General features: G+C 45.6%; 10 non-coding genes across 10 annotated transcripts; all 10 read right to left on the bottom strand.

The window, feature by feature from the left end:
- Window positions 1–279: 279 nt before the first annotated feature.
- Window positions 280–470, bottom strand: LOC141231268 (U2 spliceosomal RNA). The gene has a single exon (XR_012297682.1). It is a non-coding gene; the product is annotated as a U2 spliceosomal RNA (small nuclear RNA).
- Window positions 471–1585: 1115 nt separating this feature from the next.
- LOC141231043 (U2 spliceosomal RNA) lies at window positions 1586–1776 on the bottom strand. The gene has a single exon (XR_012297458.1). It is a non-coding gene; the product is annotated as a U2 spliceosomal RNA (small nuclear RNA).
- A 1115-nt stretch (window positions 1777–2891) lies between these two features.
- LOC141231279 (U2 spliceosomal RNA) lies at window positions 2892–3082 on the bottom strand. Its single transcript, XR_012297693.1, has one exon. It is a non-coding gene; the product is annotated as a U2 spliceosomal RNA (small nuclear RNA).
- Window positions 3083–4198: 1116 nt separating this feature from the next.
- On the bottom strand, window positions 4199–4389 carry LOC141231288 (U2 spliceosomal RNA). The gene has a single exon (XR_012297702.1). It is a non-coding gene; the product is annotated as a U2 spliceosomal RNA (small nuclear RNA).
- A 1115-nt stretch (window positions 4390–5504) lies between these two features.
- Window positions 5505–5695, bottom strand: LOC141231042 (U2 spliceosomal RNA). Its single transcript, XR_012297457.1, has one exon. It is a non-coding gene; the product is annotated as a U2 spliceosomal RNA (small nuclear RNA).
- A 1109-nt stretch (window positions 5696–6804) lies between these two features.
- On the bottom strand, window positions 6805–6995 carry LOC141231278 (U2 spliceosomal RNA). The gene has a single exon (XR_012297692.1). It is a non-coding gene; the product is annotated as a U2 spliceosomal RNA (small nuclear RNA).
- A 1115-nt stretch (window positions 6996–8110) lies between these two features.
- On the bottom strand, window positions 8111–8301 carry LOC141231339 (U2 spliceosomal RNA). The gene has a single exon (XR_012297751.1). It is a non-coding gene; the product is annotated as a U2 spliceosomal RNA (small nuclear RNA).
- Window positions 8302–9416: 1115 nt separating this feature from the next.
- On the bottom strand, window positions 9417–9607 carry LOC141231276 (U2 spliceosomal RNA). The gene has a single exon (XR_012297691.1). It is a non-coding gene; the product is annotated as a U2 spliceosomal RNA (small nuclear RNA).
- A 1115-nt stretch (window positions 9608–10722) lies between these two features.
- Window positions 10723–10913, bottom strand: LOC141231041 (U2 spliceosomal RNA). Its single transcript, XR_012297456.1, has one exon. It is a non-coding gene; the product is annotated as a U2 spliceosomal RNA (small nuclear RNA).
- A 1115-nt stretch (window positions 10914–12028) lies between these two features.
- Window positions 12029–12219, bottom strand: LOC141231040 (U2 spliceosomal RNA). The gene has a single exon (XR_012297455.1). It is a non-coding gene; the product is annotated as a U2 spliceosomal RNA (small nuclear RNA).
- Window positions 12220–18013: the final 5794 nt, after the last annotated feature.

Below are 18013 nucleotides of genomic sequence, written 5' to 3'. Positions count from 1 at the left end.
CCAAAATGCTTGCCTAATATGTCTGTTTATCCAAAAGGAAGTAAAAAGGGAGAGCTAGAAAGATAGCATTGCATCACATTACATGGCAATGCAATGCACAGTTGCTGAAGTTGAACCAAAATGAGCTTGTAATCTGGCTTCTGCAACTTTGAACATGAAAAATCCAATGAGGAGAAGAAAAGCAAAGCCAAAGAGTCCATCCCCAAATCCGACAAACAAGCAAAATGAACAAAAAACATTGAATTCAATTCTTTCTGATTTTAGAAACTGCATTAAAGAAGGGGGTGCACCGGTCCTGGAGATACTGCAATACCAGGTCAATGCGTGGAGTGGACAGAGCAAGCTCTTTTTCCATCTCCCTGTTCTAAAAATCCATTTAATATATGGTCCCCAGATAGGGGACGTATCAGATATTAAACTGATAAGAACAGATACTACACTTGATCTTAGCCAAAAGGCCGAGAAGCGATAACCAGAATTGGTTTCAAACTACGGAGCCACCCAAGGATCCTAAAAAGTCCATTTGTGGAGATGAGCTCCTGGACTCCCGTTAAGAAGACATGTTGTCAACCTCTAGATCCCTTACATGCCTGCACTTTTCGGCTTGCTGCTGCTGCAATCCACGCGTTTTAGATCTGCATAACTCCACCTCTTTAAACACAGCACCTTCACCCCCTGCTGTTCCCACCCGCCTCAACACCGTTGGAAGGGAGGAGAACCAATTAAGGCGGGGGGTGGGGTGGAACGAGCAGCTGTCTACCCTTAGCAGGAGGGCTCCTGATTACATACCTCTCCTGCTGCTGCTGCTGCTGGCTGTCCAGCAGCAAACTGAAGGTGGCTGCTGCTGTGCACAGGTATATAAAGGCTCAGAGCCTATTATGACACGCGCAGCCAGCGTTCCATTGCCACATTCCATCTACTGCAGGCAGGATACCTGGCTGGCTGAATGTCGCTGAGAAGCTCACAGAGACCGCCATAAGCAACAGTTTAACAGAATGCCACAGACTAATCAACCAAACTTTTTGGGTTGGGTTCTCTTTTATAGTCTGCAGGCATTAAATGAAAGAAGTCAGTGTTCCAGCAGAAGGAGACAACGTTTCAGAAAAGGCATTGTAGCAAACCAAAAAAGAAATTTTAAGCGCAGCAGAGTAACCAGCGCACATACCTGTTAGCTCAGGTGAGTTTAAAAGGCTGCTGTTGATAACAAGGGCATTTGCTAAATAGATGGTGTGTGTGCAACAATATACTGAAAGGTCAATTATATTGTGCAGCTTATCTCACCACCTGTAGTTATTTAGGTGAAAGCTCCAAAATGCTTGCCTAATATGTCTGTTTATCCAAAAGGAAGTAAAAAGGGAGAGCTAGAAAGATAGCATTGCATCACATTACATGGCAATGCAATGCACAGTTGCTGAAGTTGAACCAAAATGAGCTTGTAATCTGGCTTCTGCAACTTTGAACATGAAAAATCCAATGAGGAGAAGAAAAGCAAAGCCAAAGAGTCCATCCCCAAATCCGACAAACAAGCAAAATGAACAAAAAACATTGAATTCAATTCTTTCTGATTTTAGAAACTGCATTAAAGAAGGGGTGCACCGGTCCTGGAGATACTGCAATACCAGGTCAATGCGTGGAGTGGACAGAGCAAGCTCTTTTTCCATCTCCCTGTTCTAAAAATCCATTTAATATATGGTCCCCAGATAGGGGACGTATCAGATATTAAACTGATAAGAACAGATACTACACTTGATCTTAGCCAAAAGGCCGAGAAGCGATAACCAGAATTGGTTTCAAACTACGGAGCCACCCAAGGATCCTGAAAAGTCCATTTGTGGAGATGAGCTCCTGGACTCCCGTTAAGAAGACATGTTGTCAACCTCTAGATCCCTTACATGCCTGCACTTTTCGGCTTGCTGCTGCTGCAATCCACGCGTTTTAGATCTGCATAACTCCACCTCTTTAAACACAGCACCTTCACCCCCTGCTGTTCCCACCCGCCTCAACACCGTTGGAAGGGAGGAGAACCAATTAAGGCGGGGGGTGGGGTGGAATGAGCAGCTGTCTACCCTTAGCAGGAGGGCTCCTGATTACATACCTCTCCTGCTGCTGCTGCTGCTGGCTGTCCAGCAGCAGACTGAAGGTGGCTGCTGCTGTGCACAGGTATATAAAGGCTCAGAGCCTATTATGACACGCGCAGCCAGCGTTCCATTGCCACATTCCATCTACTGCAGGCAGGATACCTGGCTGGCTGAATGTCGCTGAGAAGCTCACAGAGACCGCCATAAGCAACAGTTTAACAGAATGCCACAGACTAATCAACCAAACTTTTTGGGTTGGGTTCTTTTTTATAGTCTGCAGGCATTAAATGAAAGAAGTCAGTGTTCCAGCAGAAGGAGACAACGTTTCAGAAAAGGCATTGTAGCAAACCAAAAAAGAAATTTTAAGCGCAGCAGAGTAACCAGCGCACATACCTGTTAGCTCAGGTGAGTTTAAAAGGCTGCTGTTGATAACAAGGGCATTTGCTAAATAGATGGTGTGTGTGCAACAATATACTGAAAGGTCAATTATATTGTGCAGCTTATCTCACCACCTGTAGTTATTTAGGTGAAAGCTCCAAAATGCTTGCCTAATATGTCTGTTTATCCAAAAGGAAGTAAAAAGGGAGAGCTAGAAAGATAGCATTGCATCACATTACATGGCAATGCAATGCACAGTTGCTGAAGTTGAACCAAAATGAGCTTGTAATCTGGCTTCTGCAACTTTGAACATGAAAAATCCAATGAGGAGAAGAAAAGCAAAGCCAAAGAGTCCATCCCCAAATCCGACAAACAAGCAAAATGAACAAAAAACATTGAATTCAATTCTTTCTGATTTTAGAAACTGCATTAAAGAAGGGGTGCACCGGTCCTGGAGATACTGCAATACCAGGTCAATGCGTGGAGTGGACAGAGCAAGCTCTTTTTCCATCTCCCTGTTCTAAAAATCCATTTAATATATGGTCCCCAGATAGGGGACGTATCAGATATTAAACTGATAAGAACAGATACTACACTTGATCTTAGCCAAAAGGCCGAGAAGCAATAACCAGAATTGGTTTCAAACTACGGAGCCACCCAAGGATCCTGAAAAGTCCATTTGTGGAGATGAGCTCCTGGACTCCCGTTAAGAAGACATGTTGTCAACCTCTAGATCCCTTACATGCCTGCACTTTTCGGCTTGCTGCTGCTGCAATCCACGCGTTTTAGATCTGCATAACTCCACCTCTTTAAACACAGCACCTTCACCCCCTGCTGTTCCCACCCGCCTCAACACCGTTGGAAGGGAGGAGAACCAATTAAGGCGGGGGGTGGGGTGGAACGAGCAGCTGTCTACCCTTAGCAGGAGGGCTCCTGATTACATACCTCTCCTGCTGCTGCTGCTGCTGGCTGTCCAGCAGCAGACTGAAGGTGGCTGCTGCTGTGCACAGGTATATAAAGGCTCAGAGCCTATTATGACACGCGCAGCCAGCGTTCCATTGCCACATTCCATCTACTGCAGGCAGGATACCTGGCTGGCTGAATGTCGCTGAGAAGCTCACAGAGACCGCCATAAGCAACAGTTTAACAGAATGCCACAGACTAATCAACCAAACTTTTTGGGTTGGGTTCTCTTTTATAGTCTGCAGGCATTAAATGAAAGAAGTCAGTGTTCCAGCAGAAGGAGACAACGTTTCAGAAAAGGCATTGTAGCAAACCAAAAAAGAAATTTTAAGCGCAGCAGAGTAACCAGCGCACATACCTGTTAGCTCAGGTGAGTTTAAAAGACTGCTGTTGATAACAAGGGCATTTGCTAAATAGATGGTGTGTGTGCAACAATATACTGAAAGGTCAATTATATTGTGCAGCTTATCTCACCACCTGTAGTTATTTAGGTGAAAGCTCCAAAATGCTTGCCTAATATGTCTGTTTATCCAAAAGGAAGTAAAAAGGGAGAGCTAGAAAGATAGCATTGCATCACATTACATGGCAATGCAATGCACAGTTGCTGAAGTTGAACCAAAATGAGCTTGTAATCTGGCTTCTGCAACTTTGAACATGAAAAATCCAATGAGGAGAAGAAAAGCAAAGCCAAAGAGTCCATCCCCAAATCCGACAAACAAGCAAAATGAACAAAAAACATTGAATTCAATTCTTTCTGATTTTAGAAACTGCATTAAAGAAGGGGGTGCACCGGTCCTGGAGATACTGCAATACCAGGTCAATGCGTGGAGTGGACAGAGCAAGCTCTTTTTCCATCTCCCTGTTCTAAAAATCCATTTAATATATGGTCCCCAGATAGGGGACGTATCAGATGTTAAACTGATAAGAACAGATACTACACTTGATCTTAGCCAAAAGGCCGAGAAGCGATAACCAGAATTGGTTTCAAACTACGGAGCCACCCAAGGATCCTAAAAAGTCCATTTGTGGAGATGAGCTCCTGGACTCCCGTTAAGAAGACATGTTGTCAACCTCTAGATCCCTTACATGCCTGCACTTTTCGGCTTGCTGCTGCTGCAATCCACGCGTTTTAGATCTGCATAACTCCACCTCTTTAAACACAGCACCTTCACCCCCTGCTGTTCCCACCCGCCTCAACACCGTTGGAAGGGAGGAGAACCAATTAAGGCGGGGGGTGGGGTGGAACGAGCAGCTGTCTACCCTTAGCAGGAGGGCTCCTGATTACATACCTCTCCTGCTGCTGCTGCTGCTGGCTGTCCAGCAGCAAACTGAAGGTGGCTGCTGCTGTGCACAGGTATATAAAGGCTCAGAGCCTATTATGACACGCGCAGCCAGCGTTCCATTGCCACATTCCATCTACTGCAGGCAGGATACCTGGCTGGCTGAATGTCGCTGAGAAGCTCACAGAGACCGCCATAAGCAACAGTTTAACAGAATGCCACAGACTAATCAACCAAACTTTTTGGGTTGGGTTCTCTTTTATAGTCTGCAGGCATTAAATGAAAGAAGTCAGTGTTCCAGCAGAAGGAGACAATGTTTCAGAAAAGGCATTGTAGCAAACCAAAAAAGAAATTTTAAGCGCAGCAGAGTAACCAGCGCACATACCTGTTAGCTCAGGTGAGTTTAAAAGGCTGCTGTTGATAACAAGGGCATTTGCTAAATAGATGGTGTGTGTGCAACAATATACTGAAAGGTCAATTATATTGTGCAGCTTATCTCACCACCTGTAGTTATTTAGGTGAAAGCTCCAAAATGCTTGCCTAATATGTCTGTTTATCCAAAAGGAAGTAAAAAGGGAGAGCTAGAAAGATAGCATTGCATCACATTACATGGCAATGCAATGCACAGTTGCTGAAGTTGAACCAAAATGAGCTTGTAATCTGGCTTCTGCAACTTTGAACATGAAAAATCCAATGAGGAGAAGAAAAGCAAAGCCAAAGAGTCCATCCCCAAATCCGACAAACAAGCAAAATGAACAAAAAACATTGAATTCAATTCTTTCTGATTTTAGAAACTGCATTAAAGAAGGGGTGCACCGGTCCTGGAGATACTGCAATACCAGGTCAATGCGTGGAGTGGACAGAGCAAGCTCTTTTTCCATCTCCCTGTTCTAAAAATCCATTTAATATATGGTCCCCAGATAGGGGACGTATCAGATATTAAACTGATAAGAACAGATACTACACTTGATCTTAGCCAAAAGGCCGAGAAGCGATAACCAGAATTGGTTTCAAACTACGGAGCCACCCAAGGATCCTGAAAAGTCCATTTGTGGAGATGAGCTCCTGGACTCCCGTTAAGAAGACATGTTGTCAACCTCTAGATCCCTTACATGCCTGCACTTTTCGGCTTGCTGCTGCTGCAATCCACGCGTTTTAGATCTGCATAACTCCACCTCTTTAAACACAGCACCTTCACCCCCTGCTGTTCCCACCCGCCTCAACACCGTTGGAAGGGAGGAGAACCAATTAAGGCGGGGGGTGGGGTGGAACGAGCAGCTGTCTACCCTTAGCAGGAGGGCTCCTGATTACATACCTCTCCTGCTGCTGCTGGCTGTCCAGCAGCAGACTGAAGGTGGCTGCTGCTGTGCACAGGTATATAAAGGCTCAGAGCCTATTATGACACGCGCAGCCAGCGTTCCATTGCCACATTCCATCTACTGCAGGCAGGATACCTGGCTGGCTGAATGTCGCTGAGAAGCTCACAGAGACCGCCATAAGCAACAGTTTAACAGAATGCCACAGACTAATCAACCAAACTTTTTGGGTTGGGTTCTTTTTTATAGTCTGCAGGCATTAAATGAAAGAAGTCAGTGTTCCAGCAGAAGGAGACAACGTTTCAGAAAAGGCATTGTAGCAAACCAAAAAAGAAATTTTAAGCGCAGCAGAGTAACCAGCGCACATACCTGTTAGCTCAGGTGAGTTTAAAAGGCTGCTGTTGATAACAAGGGCATTTGCTAAATAGATGGTGTGTGTGCAACAATATACTGAAAGGTCAATTATATTGTGCAGCTTATCTCACCACCTGTAGTTATTTAGGTGAAAGCTCCAAAATGCTTGCCTAATATGTCTGTTTATCCAAAAGGAAGTAAAAAGGGAGAGCTAGAAAGATAGCATTGCATCACATTACATGGCAATGCAATGCACAGTTGCTGAAGTTGAACCAAAATGAGCTTGTAATCTGGCTTCTGCAACTTTGAACATGAAAAATCCAATGAGGAGAACAAAAGCAAAGCCAAAGAGTCCATCCCAAAATCCGACAAACAAGCAAAATGAACAAAAAACATTGAATTCAATTCTTTCTGATTTTAGAAACTGCATTAAAGAAGGGGTGCACCGGTCCTGGAGATACTGCAATACCAGGTCAATGCGTGGAGTGGACAGAGCAAGCTCTTTTTCCATCTCCCTGTTCTAAAAATCCATTTAATATATGGTCCCCAGATAGGGGACGTATCAGATATTAAACTGATAAGAACAGATACTACACTTGATCTTAGCCAAAAGGCCGAGAAGCAATAACCAGAATTGGTTTCAAACTACGGAGCCACCCAAGGATCCTGAAAAGTCCATTTGTGGAGATGAGCTCCTGGACTCCCGTTAAGAAGACATGTTGTCAACCTCTAGATCCCTTACATGCCTGCACTTTTCGGCTTGCTGCTGCTGCAATCCACGCGTTTTAGATCTGCATAACTCCACCTCTTTAAACACAGCACCTTCACCCCCTGCTGTTCCCACCCGCCTCAACACCGTTGGAAGGGAGGAGAACCAATTAAGGCGGGGGGTGGGGTGGAACGAGCAGCTGTCTACCCTTAGCAGGAGGGCTCCTGATTACATACCTCTCCTGCTGCTGCTGCTGCTGGCTGTCCAGCAGCAGACTGAAGGTGGCTGCTGCTGTGCACAGGTATATAAAGGCTCAGAGCCTATTATGACACGCGCAGCCAGCGTTCCATTGCCACATTCCATCTACTGCAGGCAGGATACCTGGCTGGCTGAATGTCGCTGAGAAGCTCACAGAGACCGCCATAAGCAACAGTTTAACAGAATGCCACAGACTAATCAACCAAACTTTTTGGGTTGGGTTCTCTTTTATAGTCTGCAGGCATTAAATGAAAGAAGTCAGTGTTCCAGCAGAAGGAGACAACGTTTCAGAAAAGGCATTGTAGCAAACCAAAAAAGAAATTTTAAGCGCAGCAGAGTAACCAGCGCACATACCTGTTAGCTCAGGTGAGTTTAAAAGGCTGCTGTTGATAACAAGGGCATTTGCTAAATAGATGGTGTGTGTGCAACAATATACTGAAAGGTCAATTATATTGTGCAGCTTATCTCACCACCTGTAGTTATTTAGGTGAAAGCTCCAAAATGCTTGCCTAATATGTCTGTTTATCCAAAAGGATGTAAAAAGGGAGAGCTAGAAAGATAGCATTGCATCACATTACATGGCAATGCAATGCACAGTTGCTGAAGTTGAACCAAAATGAGCTTGTAATCTGGCTTCTGCAACTTTGAACATGAAAAATCCAATGAGGAGAAGAAAAGCAAAGCCAAAGAGTCCATCCCAAAATCCAACAAACAAGCAAAATGAACAAAAAACATTGAATTCAATTCTTTCTGATTTTAGAAACTGCATTAAAGAAGGGGTGCACCGGTCCTGGAGATACTGCAATACCAGGTCAATGCGTGGAGTGGACAGAGCAAGCTCTTTTTCCATCTCCCTGTTCTAAAAATCCATTTAATATATGGTCCCCAGATAGGGGACGTATCAGATATTAAACTGATAAGAACAGATAGTACACTTGATCTTAGCCAAAAGGCCGAGAAGCGATAACCAGAATTGGTTTCAAACTACGGAGCCACCCAAGGATCCTGAAAAGTCCATTTGTGGAGATGAGCTCCTGGACTCCCGTTAAGAAGACATGTTGTCAACCTCTAGATCCCTTACATGCCTGCACTTTTCGGCTTGCTGCTGCTGCAATCCACGCGTTTTAGATCTGCATAACTCCACCTCTTTAAACACAGCACCTTCACCCCCTGCTGTTCCCACCCGCCTCAACACCGTTGGAAGGGAGGAGAACCAATTAAGGCGGGGGGTGGGGTGGAACGAGCAGCTGTCTACCCTTAGCAGGAGGGCTCCTGATTACATACCTCTCCTGCTGCTGCTGCTGCTGGCTGTCCAGCAGCAGACTGAAGGTGGCTGCTGCTGTGCACAGGTATATAAAGGCTCAGAGCCTATTATGACACGCGCAGCCAGCGTTCCATTGCCACATTCCATCTACTGCAGGCAGGATACCTGGCTGGCTGAATGTCGCTGAGAAGCTCACAGAGACCGCCATAAGCAACAGTTTAACAGAATGCCACAGACTAATCAACCAAACTTTTTGGGTTGGGTTCTCTTTTATAGTCTGCAGGCATTAAATGAAAGAAGTCAGTGTTCCAGCAGAAGGAGACAACGTTTCAGAAAAGGCATTGTAGCAAACCAAAAAAGAAATTTTAAGCGCAGCAGAGTAACCAGCGCACATACCTGTTAGCTCAGGTGAGTTTAAAAGGCTGCTGTTGATAACAAGGGCATTTGCTAAATAGATGGTGTGTGTGCAACAATATACTGAAAGGTCAATTATATTGTGCAGCTTATCTCACCACCTGTAGTTATTTAGGTGAAAGCTCCAAAATGCTTGCCTAATATGTCTGTTTATCCAAAAGGAAGTAAAAAGGGAGAGCTAGAAAGATAGCATTGCATCACATTACATGGCAATGCAATGCACAGTTGCTGAAGTTGAACCAAAATGAGCTTGTAATCTGGCTTCTGCAACTTTGAACATGAAAAATCCAATGAGGAGAACAAAAGCAAAGCCAAAGAGTCCATCCCAAAATCCGACAAACAAGCAAAATGAACAAAAAACATTGAATTCAATTCTTTCTGATTTTAGAAACTGCATTAAAGAAGGGGTGCACCGGTCCTGGAGATACTGCAATACCAGGTCAATGCGTGGAGTGGACAGAGCAAGCTCTTTTTCCATCTCCCTGTTCTAAAAATCCATTTAATATATGGTCCCCAGATAGGGGACGTATCAGATATTAAACTGATAAGAACAGATACTACACTTGATCTTAGCCAAAAGGCCGAGAAGCAATAACCAGAATTGGTTTCAAACTACGGAGCCACCCAAGGATCCTGAAAAGTCCATTTGTGGAGATGAGCTCCTGGACTCCCGTTAAGAAGACATGTTGTCAACCTCTAGATCCCTTACATGCCTGCACTTTTCGGCTTGCTGCTGCTGCAATCCACGCGTTTTAGATCTGCATAACTCCACCTCTTTAAACACAGCACCTTCACCCCCTGCTGTTCCCACCCGCCTCAACACCGTTGGAAGGGAGGAGAACCAATTAAGGCGGGGGGTGGGGTGGAACGAGCAGCTGTCTACCCTTAGCAGGAGGGCTCCTGATTACATACCTCTCCTGCTGCTGCTGCTGCTGGCTGTCCAGCAGCAGACTGAAGGTGGCTGCTGCTGTGCACAGGTATATAAAGGCTCAGAGCCTATTATGACACGCGCAGCCAGCGTTCCATTGCCACATTCCATCTACTGCAGGCAGGATACCTGGCTGGCTGAATGTCGCTGAGAAGCTCACAGAGACCGCCATAAGCAACAGTTTAACAGAATGCCACAGACTAATCAACCAAACTTTTTGGGTTGGGTTCTCTTTTATAGTCTGCAGGCATTAAATGAAAGAAGTCAGTGTTCCAGCAGAAGGAGACAACGTTTCAGAAAAGGCATTGTAGCAAACCAAAAAAGAAATTTTAAGCGCAGCAGAGTAACCAGCGCACATACCTGTTAGCTCAGGTGAGTTTAAAAGGCTGCTGTTGATAACAAGGGCATTTGCTAAATAGATGGTGTGTGTGCAACAATATACTGAAAGGTCAATTATATTGTGCAGCTTATCTCACCACCTGTAGTTATTTAGGTGAAAGCTCCAAAATGCTTGCCTAATATGTCTGTTTATCCAAAAGGATGTAAAAAGGGAGAGCTAGAAAGATAGCATTGCATCACATTACATGGCAATGCAATGCACAGTTGCTGAAGTTGAACCAAAATGAGCTTGTAATCTGGCTTCTGCAACTTTGAACATGAAAAATCCAATGAGGAGAAGAAAAGCAAAGCCAAAGAGTCCATCCCAAAATCCAACAAACAAGCAAAATGAACAAAAAACATTGAATTCAATTCTTTCTGATTTTAGAAACTGCATTAAAGAAGGGGTGCACCGGTCCTGGAGATACTGCAATACCAGGTCAATGCGTGGAGTGGACAGAGCAAGCTCTTTTTCCATCTCCCTGTTCTAAAAATCCATTTAATATATGGTCCCCAGATAGGGGACGTATCAGATATTAAACTGATAAGAACAGATACTACACTTGATCTTAGCCAAAAGGCCGAGAAGCGATAACCAGAATTGGTTTCAAACTACGGAGCCACCCAAGGATCCTGAAAAGTCCATTTGTGGAGATGAGCTCCTGGACTCCCGTTAAGAAGACATGTTGTCAACCTCTAGATCCCTTACATGCCTGCACTTTTCGGCTTGCTGCTGCTGCAATCCACGCGTTTTAGATCTGCATAACTCCACCTCTTTAAACACAGCACCTTCACCCCCTGCTGTTCCCACCCGCCTCAACACCGTTGGAAGGGAGGAGAACCAATTAAGGCGGGGGGTGGGGTGGAACGAGCAGCTGTCTACCCTTAGCAGGAGGGCTCCTGATTACATACCTCTCCTGCTGCTGCTGCTGCTGGCTGTCCAGCAGCAGACTGAAGGTGGCTGCTGCTGTGCACAGGTATATAAAGGCTCAGAGCCTATTATGACACGCGCAGCCAGCGTTCCATTGCCACATTCCATCTACTGCAGGCAGGATACCTGGCTGGCTGAATGTCGCTGAGAAGCTCACAGAGACCGCCATAAGCAACAGTTTAACAGAATGCCACAGACTAATCAACCAAACTTTTTGGGTTGGGTTCTCTTTTATAGTCTGCAGGCATTAAATGAAAGAAGTCAGTGTTCCAGCAGAAGGAGACAACGTTTCAGAAAAGGCATTGTAGCAAACCAAAAAAGAAATTTTAAGCGCAGCAGAGTAACCAGCGCACATACCTGTTAGCTCAGGTGAGTTTAAAAGGCTGCTGTTGATAACAAGGGCATTTGCTAAATAGATGGTGTGTGTGCAACAATATACTGAAAGGTCAATTATATTGTGCAGCTTATCTCACCACCTGTAGTTATTTAGGTGAAAGCTCCAAAATGCTTGCCTAATATGTCTGTTTATCCAAAAGGAAGTAAAAAGGGAGAGCTAGAAAGATAGCATTGCATCACATTACATGGCAATGCAATGCACAGTTGCTGAAGTTGAACCAAAATGAGCTTGTAATCTGGCTTCTGCAACTTTGAACATGAAAAATCCAATGAGGAGAAGAAAAGCAAAGCCAAAGAGTCCATCCCAAAATCCGACAAACAAGCAAAATGAACAAAAAACATTGAATTCAATTCTTTCTGATTTTAGAAACTGCATTAAAGAAGGGGTGCACCGGTCCTGGAGATACTGCAATACCAGGTCAATGCGTGGAGTGGACAGAGCAAGCTCTTTTTCCATCTCCCTGTTCTAAAAATCCATTTAATATATGGTCCCCAGATAGGGGACGTATCAGATATTAAACTGATAAGAACAGATACTACACTTGATCTTAGCCAAAAGGCCGAGAAGCGATAACCAGAATTGGTTTCAAACTACGGAGCCACCCAAGGATCCTGAAAAGTCCATTTGTGGAGATGAGCTCCTGGACTCCCGTTAAGAAGACATGTTGTCAACCTCTAGATCCCTTACATGCCTGCACTTTTCGGCTTGCTGCTGCTGCAATCCACGCGTTTTAGATCTGCATAACTCCACCTCTTTAAACACAGCACCTTCACCCCCTGCTGTTCCCACCCGCCTCAACACCGTTGGAAGGGAGGAGAACCAATTAAGGCGGGGGGTGGGGTGGAACGAGCAGCTGTCTACCCTTAGCAGGAGGGCTCCTGATTACATACCTCTCCTGCTGCTGCTGCTGCTGGCTGTCCAGCAGCAGACTGAAGGTGGCTGCTGCTGTGCACAGGTATATAAAGGCTCAGAGCCTATTATGACACGCGCAGCCAGCGTTCCATTGCCACATTCCATCTACTGCAGGCAGGATACCTGGCTGGCTGAATGTCGCTGAGAAGCTCACAGAGACCGCCATAAGCAACAGTTTAACAGAATGCCACAGACTAATCAACCAAACTTTTTGGGTTGGGTTCTCTTTTATAGTCTGCAGGCATTAAATGAAAGAAGTCAGTGTTCCAGCAGAAGGAGACAACGTTTCAGAAAAGGCATTGTAGCAAACCAAAAAAGAAATTTTAAGCGCAGCAGAGTAACCAGCGCACATACCTGTTAGCTCAGGTGAGTTTAAAAGGCTGCTGTTGATAACTAGAGATGAGCGGTGTTCGACTAGAACTGTTCGCCAATCTCAAATTCGAGCTGTTTTGGGCGGTGTTCGAGTTGTTCGACGAACCCGAACGATTTGCAAAAAATTCGGCTGTTCGAGGTTATGTTCGATAACTGTTCGTGCACCAAAAGCGTGTCCTGCATGTCTGGCGCTATTTAGAGCACCAATCATGCAGGGATTGTCTGCCACTCACTGTAATGCCACAGCCATGGTGGTTGTGGCATTACAGTGATTGCCCAAATCGATGGGAACAGTGTCAACAGTGAAACATGAAAAGCCGGCAATTCAGCAGCGGCATACACCAGTACCCGACAATTTAGAACCGAAAGAATAGAGCTTCACACATAGATTAGATAGATATAAATATGTCAGCCACATATATACGAAGTACAGTGACAGTGTTGCTTACTGTACTTGTCATTTAGCGTAAAGGATTTATCAAAAAAAATAATAGTGTTTTCATGCACCGTCTCTTTAAAAAAGCCGGCCGGCAATTCAGCAGCGGTACCCGACAATTTATAACAGACAGAATAGAGCTTCACACATAGATTAGATACATAGAAACATGTCAGCCACATATATATGAAGTACTGTGATAGTGTTGGTTACTGTACTTGTCATTTAGTATTAAAATAAAGGATTTATTATTAAAAAAATTGGCGTGGGGTTCCCCTTAATTTTAGGCTCTAGCGGAGGTTAAGCAGACGGCTGGGGCAGATGTTTGAAGCCTGGGAAGGGGGTAATACCCACGGAGCTTCCCAGGCTACTAATATCAGCCCCCAGCTGAATACATAGCCTTTACTAGCTATTAAAATGGGGGACACCCCAAAAAAAATGACGTGGGGTCCCCCCTAATTTAATAGCTAGCAAAGGCTAGGCAGACAGCTGGGGGCTGATATTAATAGCCCAGGAAGGGAGCCATGAATATTGGCCCCCTCCCAGGCTAGAAACACCAGCCGTCAGCCGCCCCAGAAATGGCGCATTCATAGGATGCGCCAATTCTGGCACTTAGCCTCGCTCTTCCACGCTGCCCTGGTGCGGTGGCAGGGGGTAATAGGGTTGGGGTTGATGTCAGCTTATAATGCCAGCTGACATCAAGCCCAGGTTAGTAATGGAGAGGCGTCTATAAGACACCCCCATTACTAACCCCATAGTCAAAGTTAAAAAAAACACAAACACCCAGAATAAAGTCCTTTAATTGAAATAAAGACACAATCCTTTATTGTTCTAAATTAAACCATACTTACTGTCACGCCCATTCCAGCTGAAGCCAACGATCTCCTGCAATAAAAGAAAAATAATAAAGCAACCTCATCCTTACCTTTCCATGGTTCCCACGACAGCTTCAGCTCTGCTACATCGAGATGACAGGCTGGACCGCAGCAGAACGCTGCCATCCAGCCTCTCATCCCGCAGACACTGAGAAGCGCAGGCTTGCTTGCGCTGCTCAGCGTCTCTCTGTGACGACATCCAGATGAGCCGAGTTCATGTCCAATGAACTCGGCTCACCTCATGCACGTCACTGACAGCGTGGGAAAATTCTCACGCTGAAGCGGTGAGTGCAGGAGAATTCTCCCACGCTGTCAGTGACGTGCATAAGGTGAGCTCATGTCCAATGAACTCAGCTCACCTCCTGCACTTCACTGACAGCGTGGGAGAATTCTCCTGCACTCAGCGCTTCAGCGTGAGAATTCTCCCACGCTGAAGCGCTGAGTGCAGGAGAATTTTCCCACGCTGTCAGTGACGTGCATGAGGTGAGCCGAGTTCATTGGACATTAACTCGGCTCATCTGGATGCCCTCACAGAGAGACACTGTGGAGCGCAAGCAAGCCTGCGCTTCTCAGTGTCTGCGGGATGAGAGGCTGGATGGCAGCGTTCTGCTGCGGTCCAGCCTGTCATCTCGATGTAGCAGAGCTGAAGCTGTCATGGGAACCATGGAAAGGTAAGGATGAGGTTGCTTTATTATTTTTCTTTTATTTCAGGAGATCGTTGGCTTCAGCTGGAATGGGCGTGATGGTAAGTATGGTTTAATTTAGAACAATAAAGAATTGTGTGTTTATTTCAATTAAAGGACTTTTTTCTGGGTGTTGTGTTTTTTTTAAATACTTTACTAGAAATTCATGGTGGTCATGTCTAATATTGGCGTGACCCCATGAATTTCGGGCTTAGGGCCAGCTGATAATGCCAAGCTGGCCCTAACCCCTTTATTACCCAGTGAGCCACCGCATCAGGGCCCTGGATGAGTTGGGTACAGCGCCAGAAGATGGCGCTTCTATGAACGCGCCATTTTCCGGGGTGGCTGCGGACTGCAATTTGCAGCGGGGGTGGCCCAGAAAGCTTGGGCCTCCCTGCGCTGCGGATTCCAGCCCCCAGCTGCCTAGTTGTACCTGGCTGGACACAAAAACAGGGCGAAGCCCCACGTCAATTTTCTTTAAATTATTTCATGAAATAATTAAGAAAAAAAGGGCTTCCCTATATTGTTGTGTCCGGCCAGGTACAAATAGGCAGCTGGTGGTTGGGGGCAGCCCGTTCCTGCCTGCTGTACCTGGCTGGACACAAATATAGTGCGAAGCCCCACGTCAATTTTTTTTAAATTATTTCATGAATTTCCTGAAATAATTTAAAAAAATTGAAGTGGGGCTTCGCACTATATTTGTGTCCAGCCAGGTACAGCAGGCAGGAACGGGCTGCCCCCATCCACCAGCTGCCTATTTGTACCTGGCCGGACACAACAATATAGGGAAGCCCTTTTTTTCTTAATTATTTCATGAATTTCATGAAATATTTAAAAAAAATTGAAGTGGGGCTTCGCACTATATTTGTGTCCAGCCAGGTACAGCAGGCAGGAACGGGCTGCCCCCAACCACCAGCTGCCTATTTGTACCTGGCCGGACACAACAATATAGGGAAGGCCTTTTTTTCTTAATTATTTCATGAATTTCATGAAATAATTAAAAAAAAAGTACGTGGGGCTTCGCCCTATTTTTGTGTCCAGCCAGGTACAACTAGGCAGCTGGGGGCTGGAATCTGCAGCGCAGGGAGGCCCAAGCTTTCTGGGCCCCCCCCCGCTACAAATTGCAGTCCGCAGCCACCCCGGAAAATGGCGCGTTCATAGAAGCGCCATCTTCTGGCGCTGTACCCAACTCATCCAGGGCCCTGATGCGGTGGCTCACTGGGTAATAAAGGGGTTAGGGCCAGCTTGGCATTATCAGCTGGCCCCAAGCCCAAAATTCATGGGGTCACGCCAGTATTAGACATGACCGCCATGAATTTCTAGTAAAGTATTTAAAAAAAACACAACACCCAGAATAAAGTCCTTTAATTGAAAAAAAGACACAATTCTTTATTGTTCTAAATTAAACCATACTTACCATCACACCCATTCCAGCTGAAGCCAACGATCTCCTGCAATAAAAGAAAAATAATAAACCAACCTCATCCTTACCTTTCCATGGTTCCCACGACAGCTTCAGCTCTGCTACATCGAGATGACTGGCTGGACCGCAGCAGAACGCCGCCATCCAGCCTGTCATCCCGCAGACACTGAGAAGAGCAGGCATGCTTGCGCTCCTCACTGTCTCGCTGTGACGGCATCCAGATGAGCCGAGGTCATGTCCAATGAACTCGGCTCACCTCATGCACGTCACTGACAGCGTGGGAAAATTCTCACGCTGAAGTGCTGAGTGCAGGAGAATTCTCCCACGCTGTCAGTGATGTGCATGAGGTGAGCTCATGTCCAATGAACTCAGCTCACCTCCTGCACGTCACTGACAGCGTGGGAAAATTCTCCTGCAATCAGCGCTTCAGCGTGAGAATTTTCCCACGCTGTCAGTGACGTGCATGAGGTGAGCCGAGTTCATTGGACATGAACTCGGCTCATCTGGATGTCGTCACAGAGAGACGCTGAGCAGCGCAAGCAAGCCTGCGCTTCTCAGTGTCTGCGGGATGAGAGGCTGGATGGCAGCGTTCTGCTGCGGTCCAGCCTGTCATCTCGATGTAGCAGAGCTGAAGCTGTCGTGGGAACCATGGAAAGGTAAGGATGAGGTTGCTTTATTATTTTTCTTTTATTGCAGGAGATCGTTGGCTTCAGCTGGAATGGGCGTGATGGTAAGTATGGTTTAATTTAGAACAATAAAGGATTGTGTCTTTATTTCAATTAAAGGACTTTATTCTGGGTGTTTGTGTTTTTTTTAACTTTGACTATGGGGTTAGTAATGGGGGTGTCTTATAGACGCCTCTCCATTACTAACCTGGGCTTGATGTCAGCTGGCATTATAAGCTGACATCAACCCCAACCCTATTACCCCCTGCCACCGCACCAGGGCAGCGTGGAAGAGCGAGGCTAAGTGCCAGAATTGGCGCATCCTATGAATGCGCCATTTCTGGGGCGGCTGACGGCTGGTGTTTCTAGCCTGGGAGGGGGCCAATATTCATGGCTCCCTTCCTGGGCTATTAATATCAGCCCCCAGCTGTCTGCCTAGCCTTTGCTAGCTATTAAATTAGAGGGGACCCCACGTCATTTTTTTGGGGGGGTCCCCCATTTTAATAGCTAGTAAAGGCTATGTATTCAGCTGGGGGCTGATATTAGTAGCCTGGGAAGCTCCGTGGGTATTACCCCCTTCCCAGGCTTCAAACATCTGCCCCAGCCGTCTGCTTAACCTCCGCTAGAGCCTAAAATTGAGGGGAACCCCACGCCAATTTTTTTAATAATAAATCCTTTATTTTAATACTAAATGACAAGTACAGTAACCAACACTATCACTGTACTTCATATATATGTGACTGACATGTTTCTATCTATCTAATCTATGTGTGATGCTCTATCTTTCTGTTCTAAATTGTCGGGTACCGCTGCTGAATTGCCGGCCGGCTTTTTTAAAGAGACAGTGCATGAAAACACTATTATTTTTTTAAATAAATCCTTTACACTAAATGACAAGTACAGTAAGCAACACTATCACTGTACTTATTATATATGTGACTGAAATGTTTCTATCTATCTAATCTATGTGTGAAGCTCTATTCTTTCTGTTCTAAATTG

This window comes from Phyllobates terribilis, unplaced genomic scaffold (assembly GCF_046119375.1).
Source record: "Phyllobates terribilis strain yellow unplaced genomic scaffold, ASM4611937v1 Scaffold_505__1_contigs__length_1300667, whole genome shotgun sequence".
Classification (NCBI taxonomy): Eukaryota; Metazoa; Chordata; class Amphibia; order Anura; family Dendrobatidae; genus Phyllobates; species Phyllobates terribilis.
Note: the sequence above shows the minus strand (reverse complement) of the source record. Positions and strands in the feature narration are given on the sequence as shown.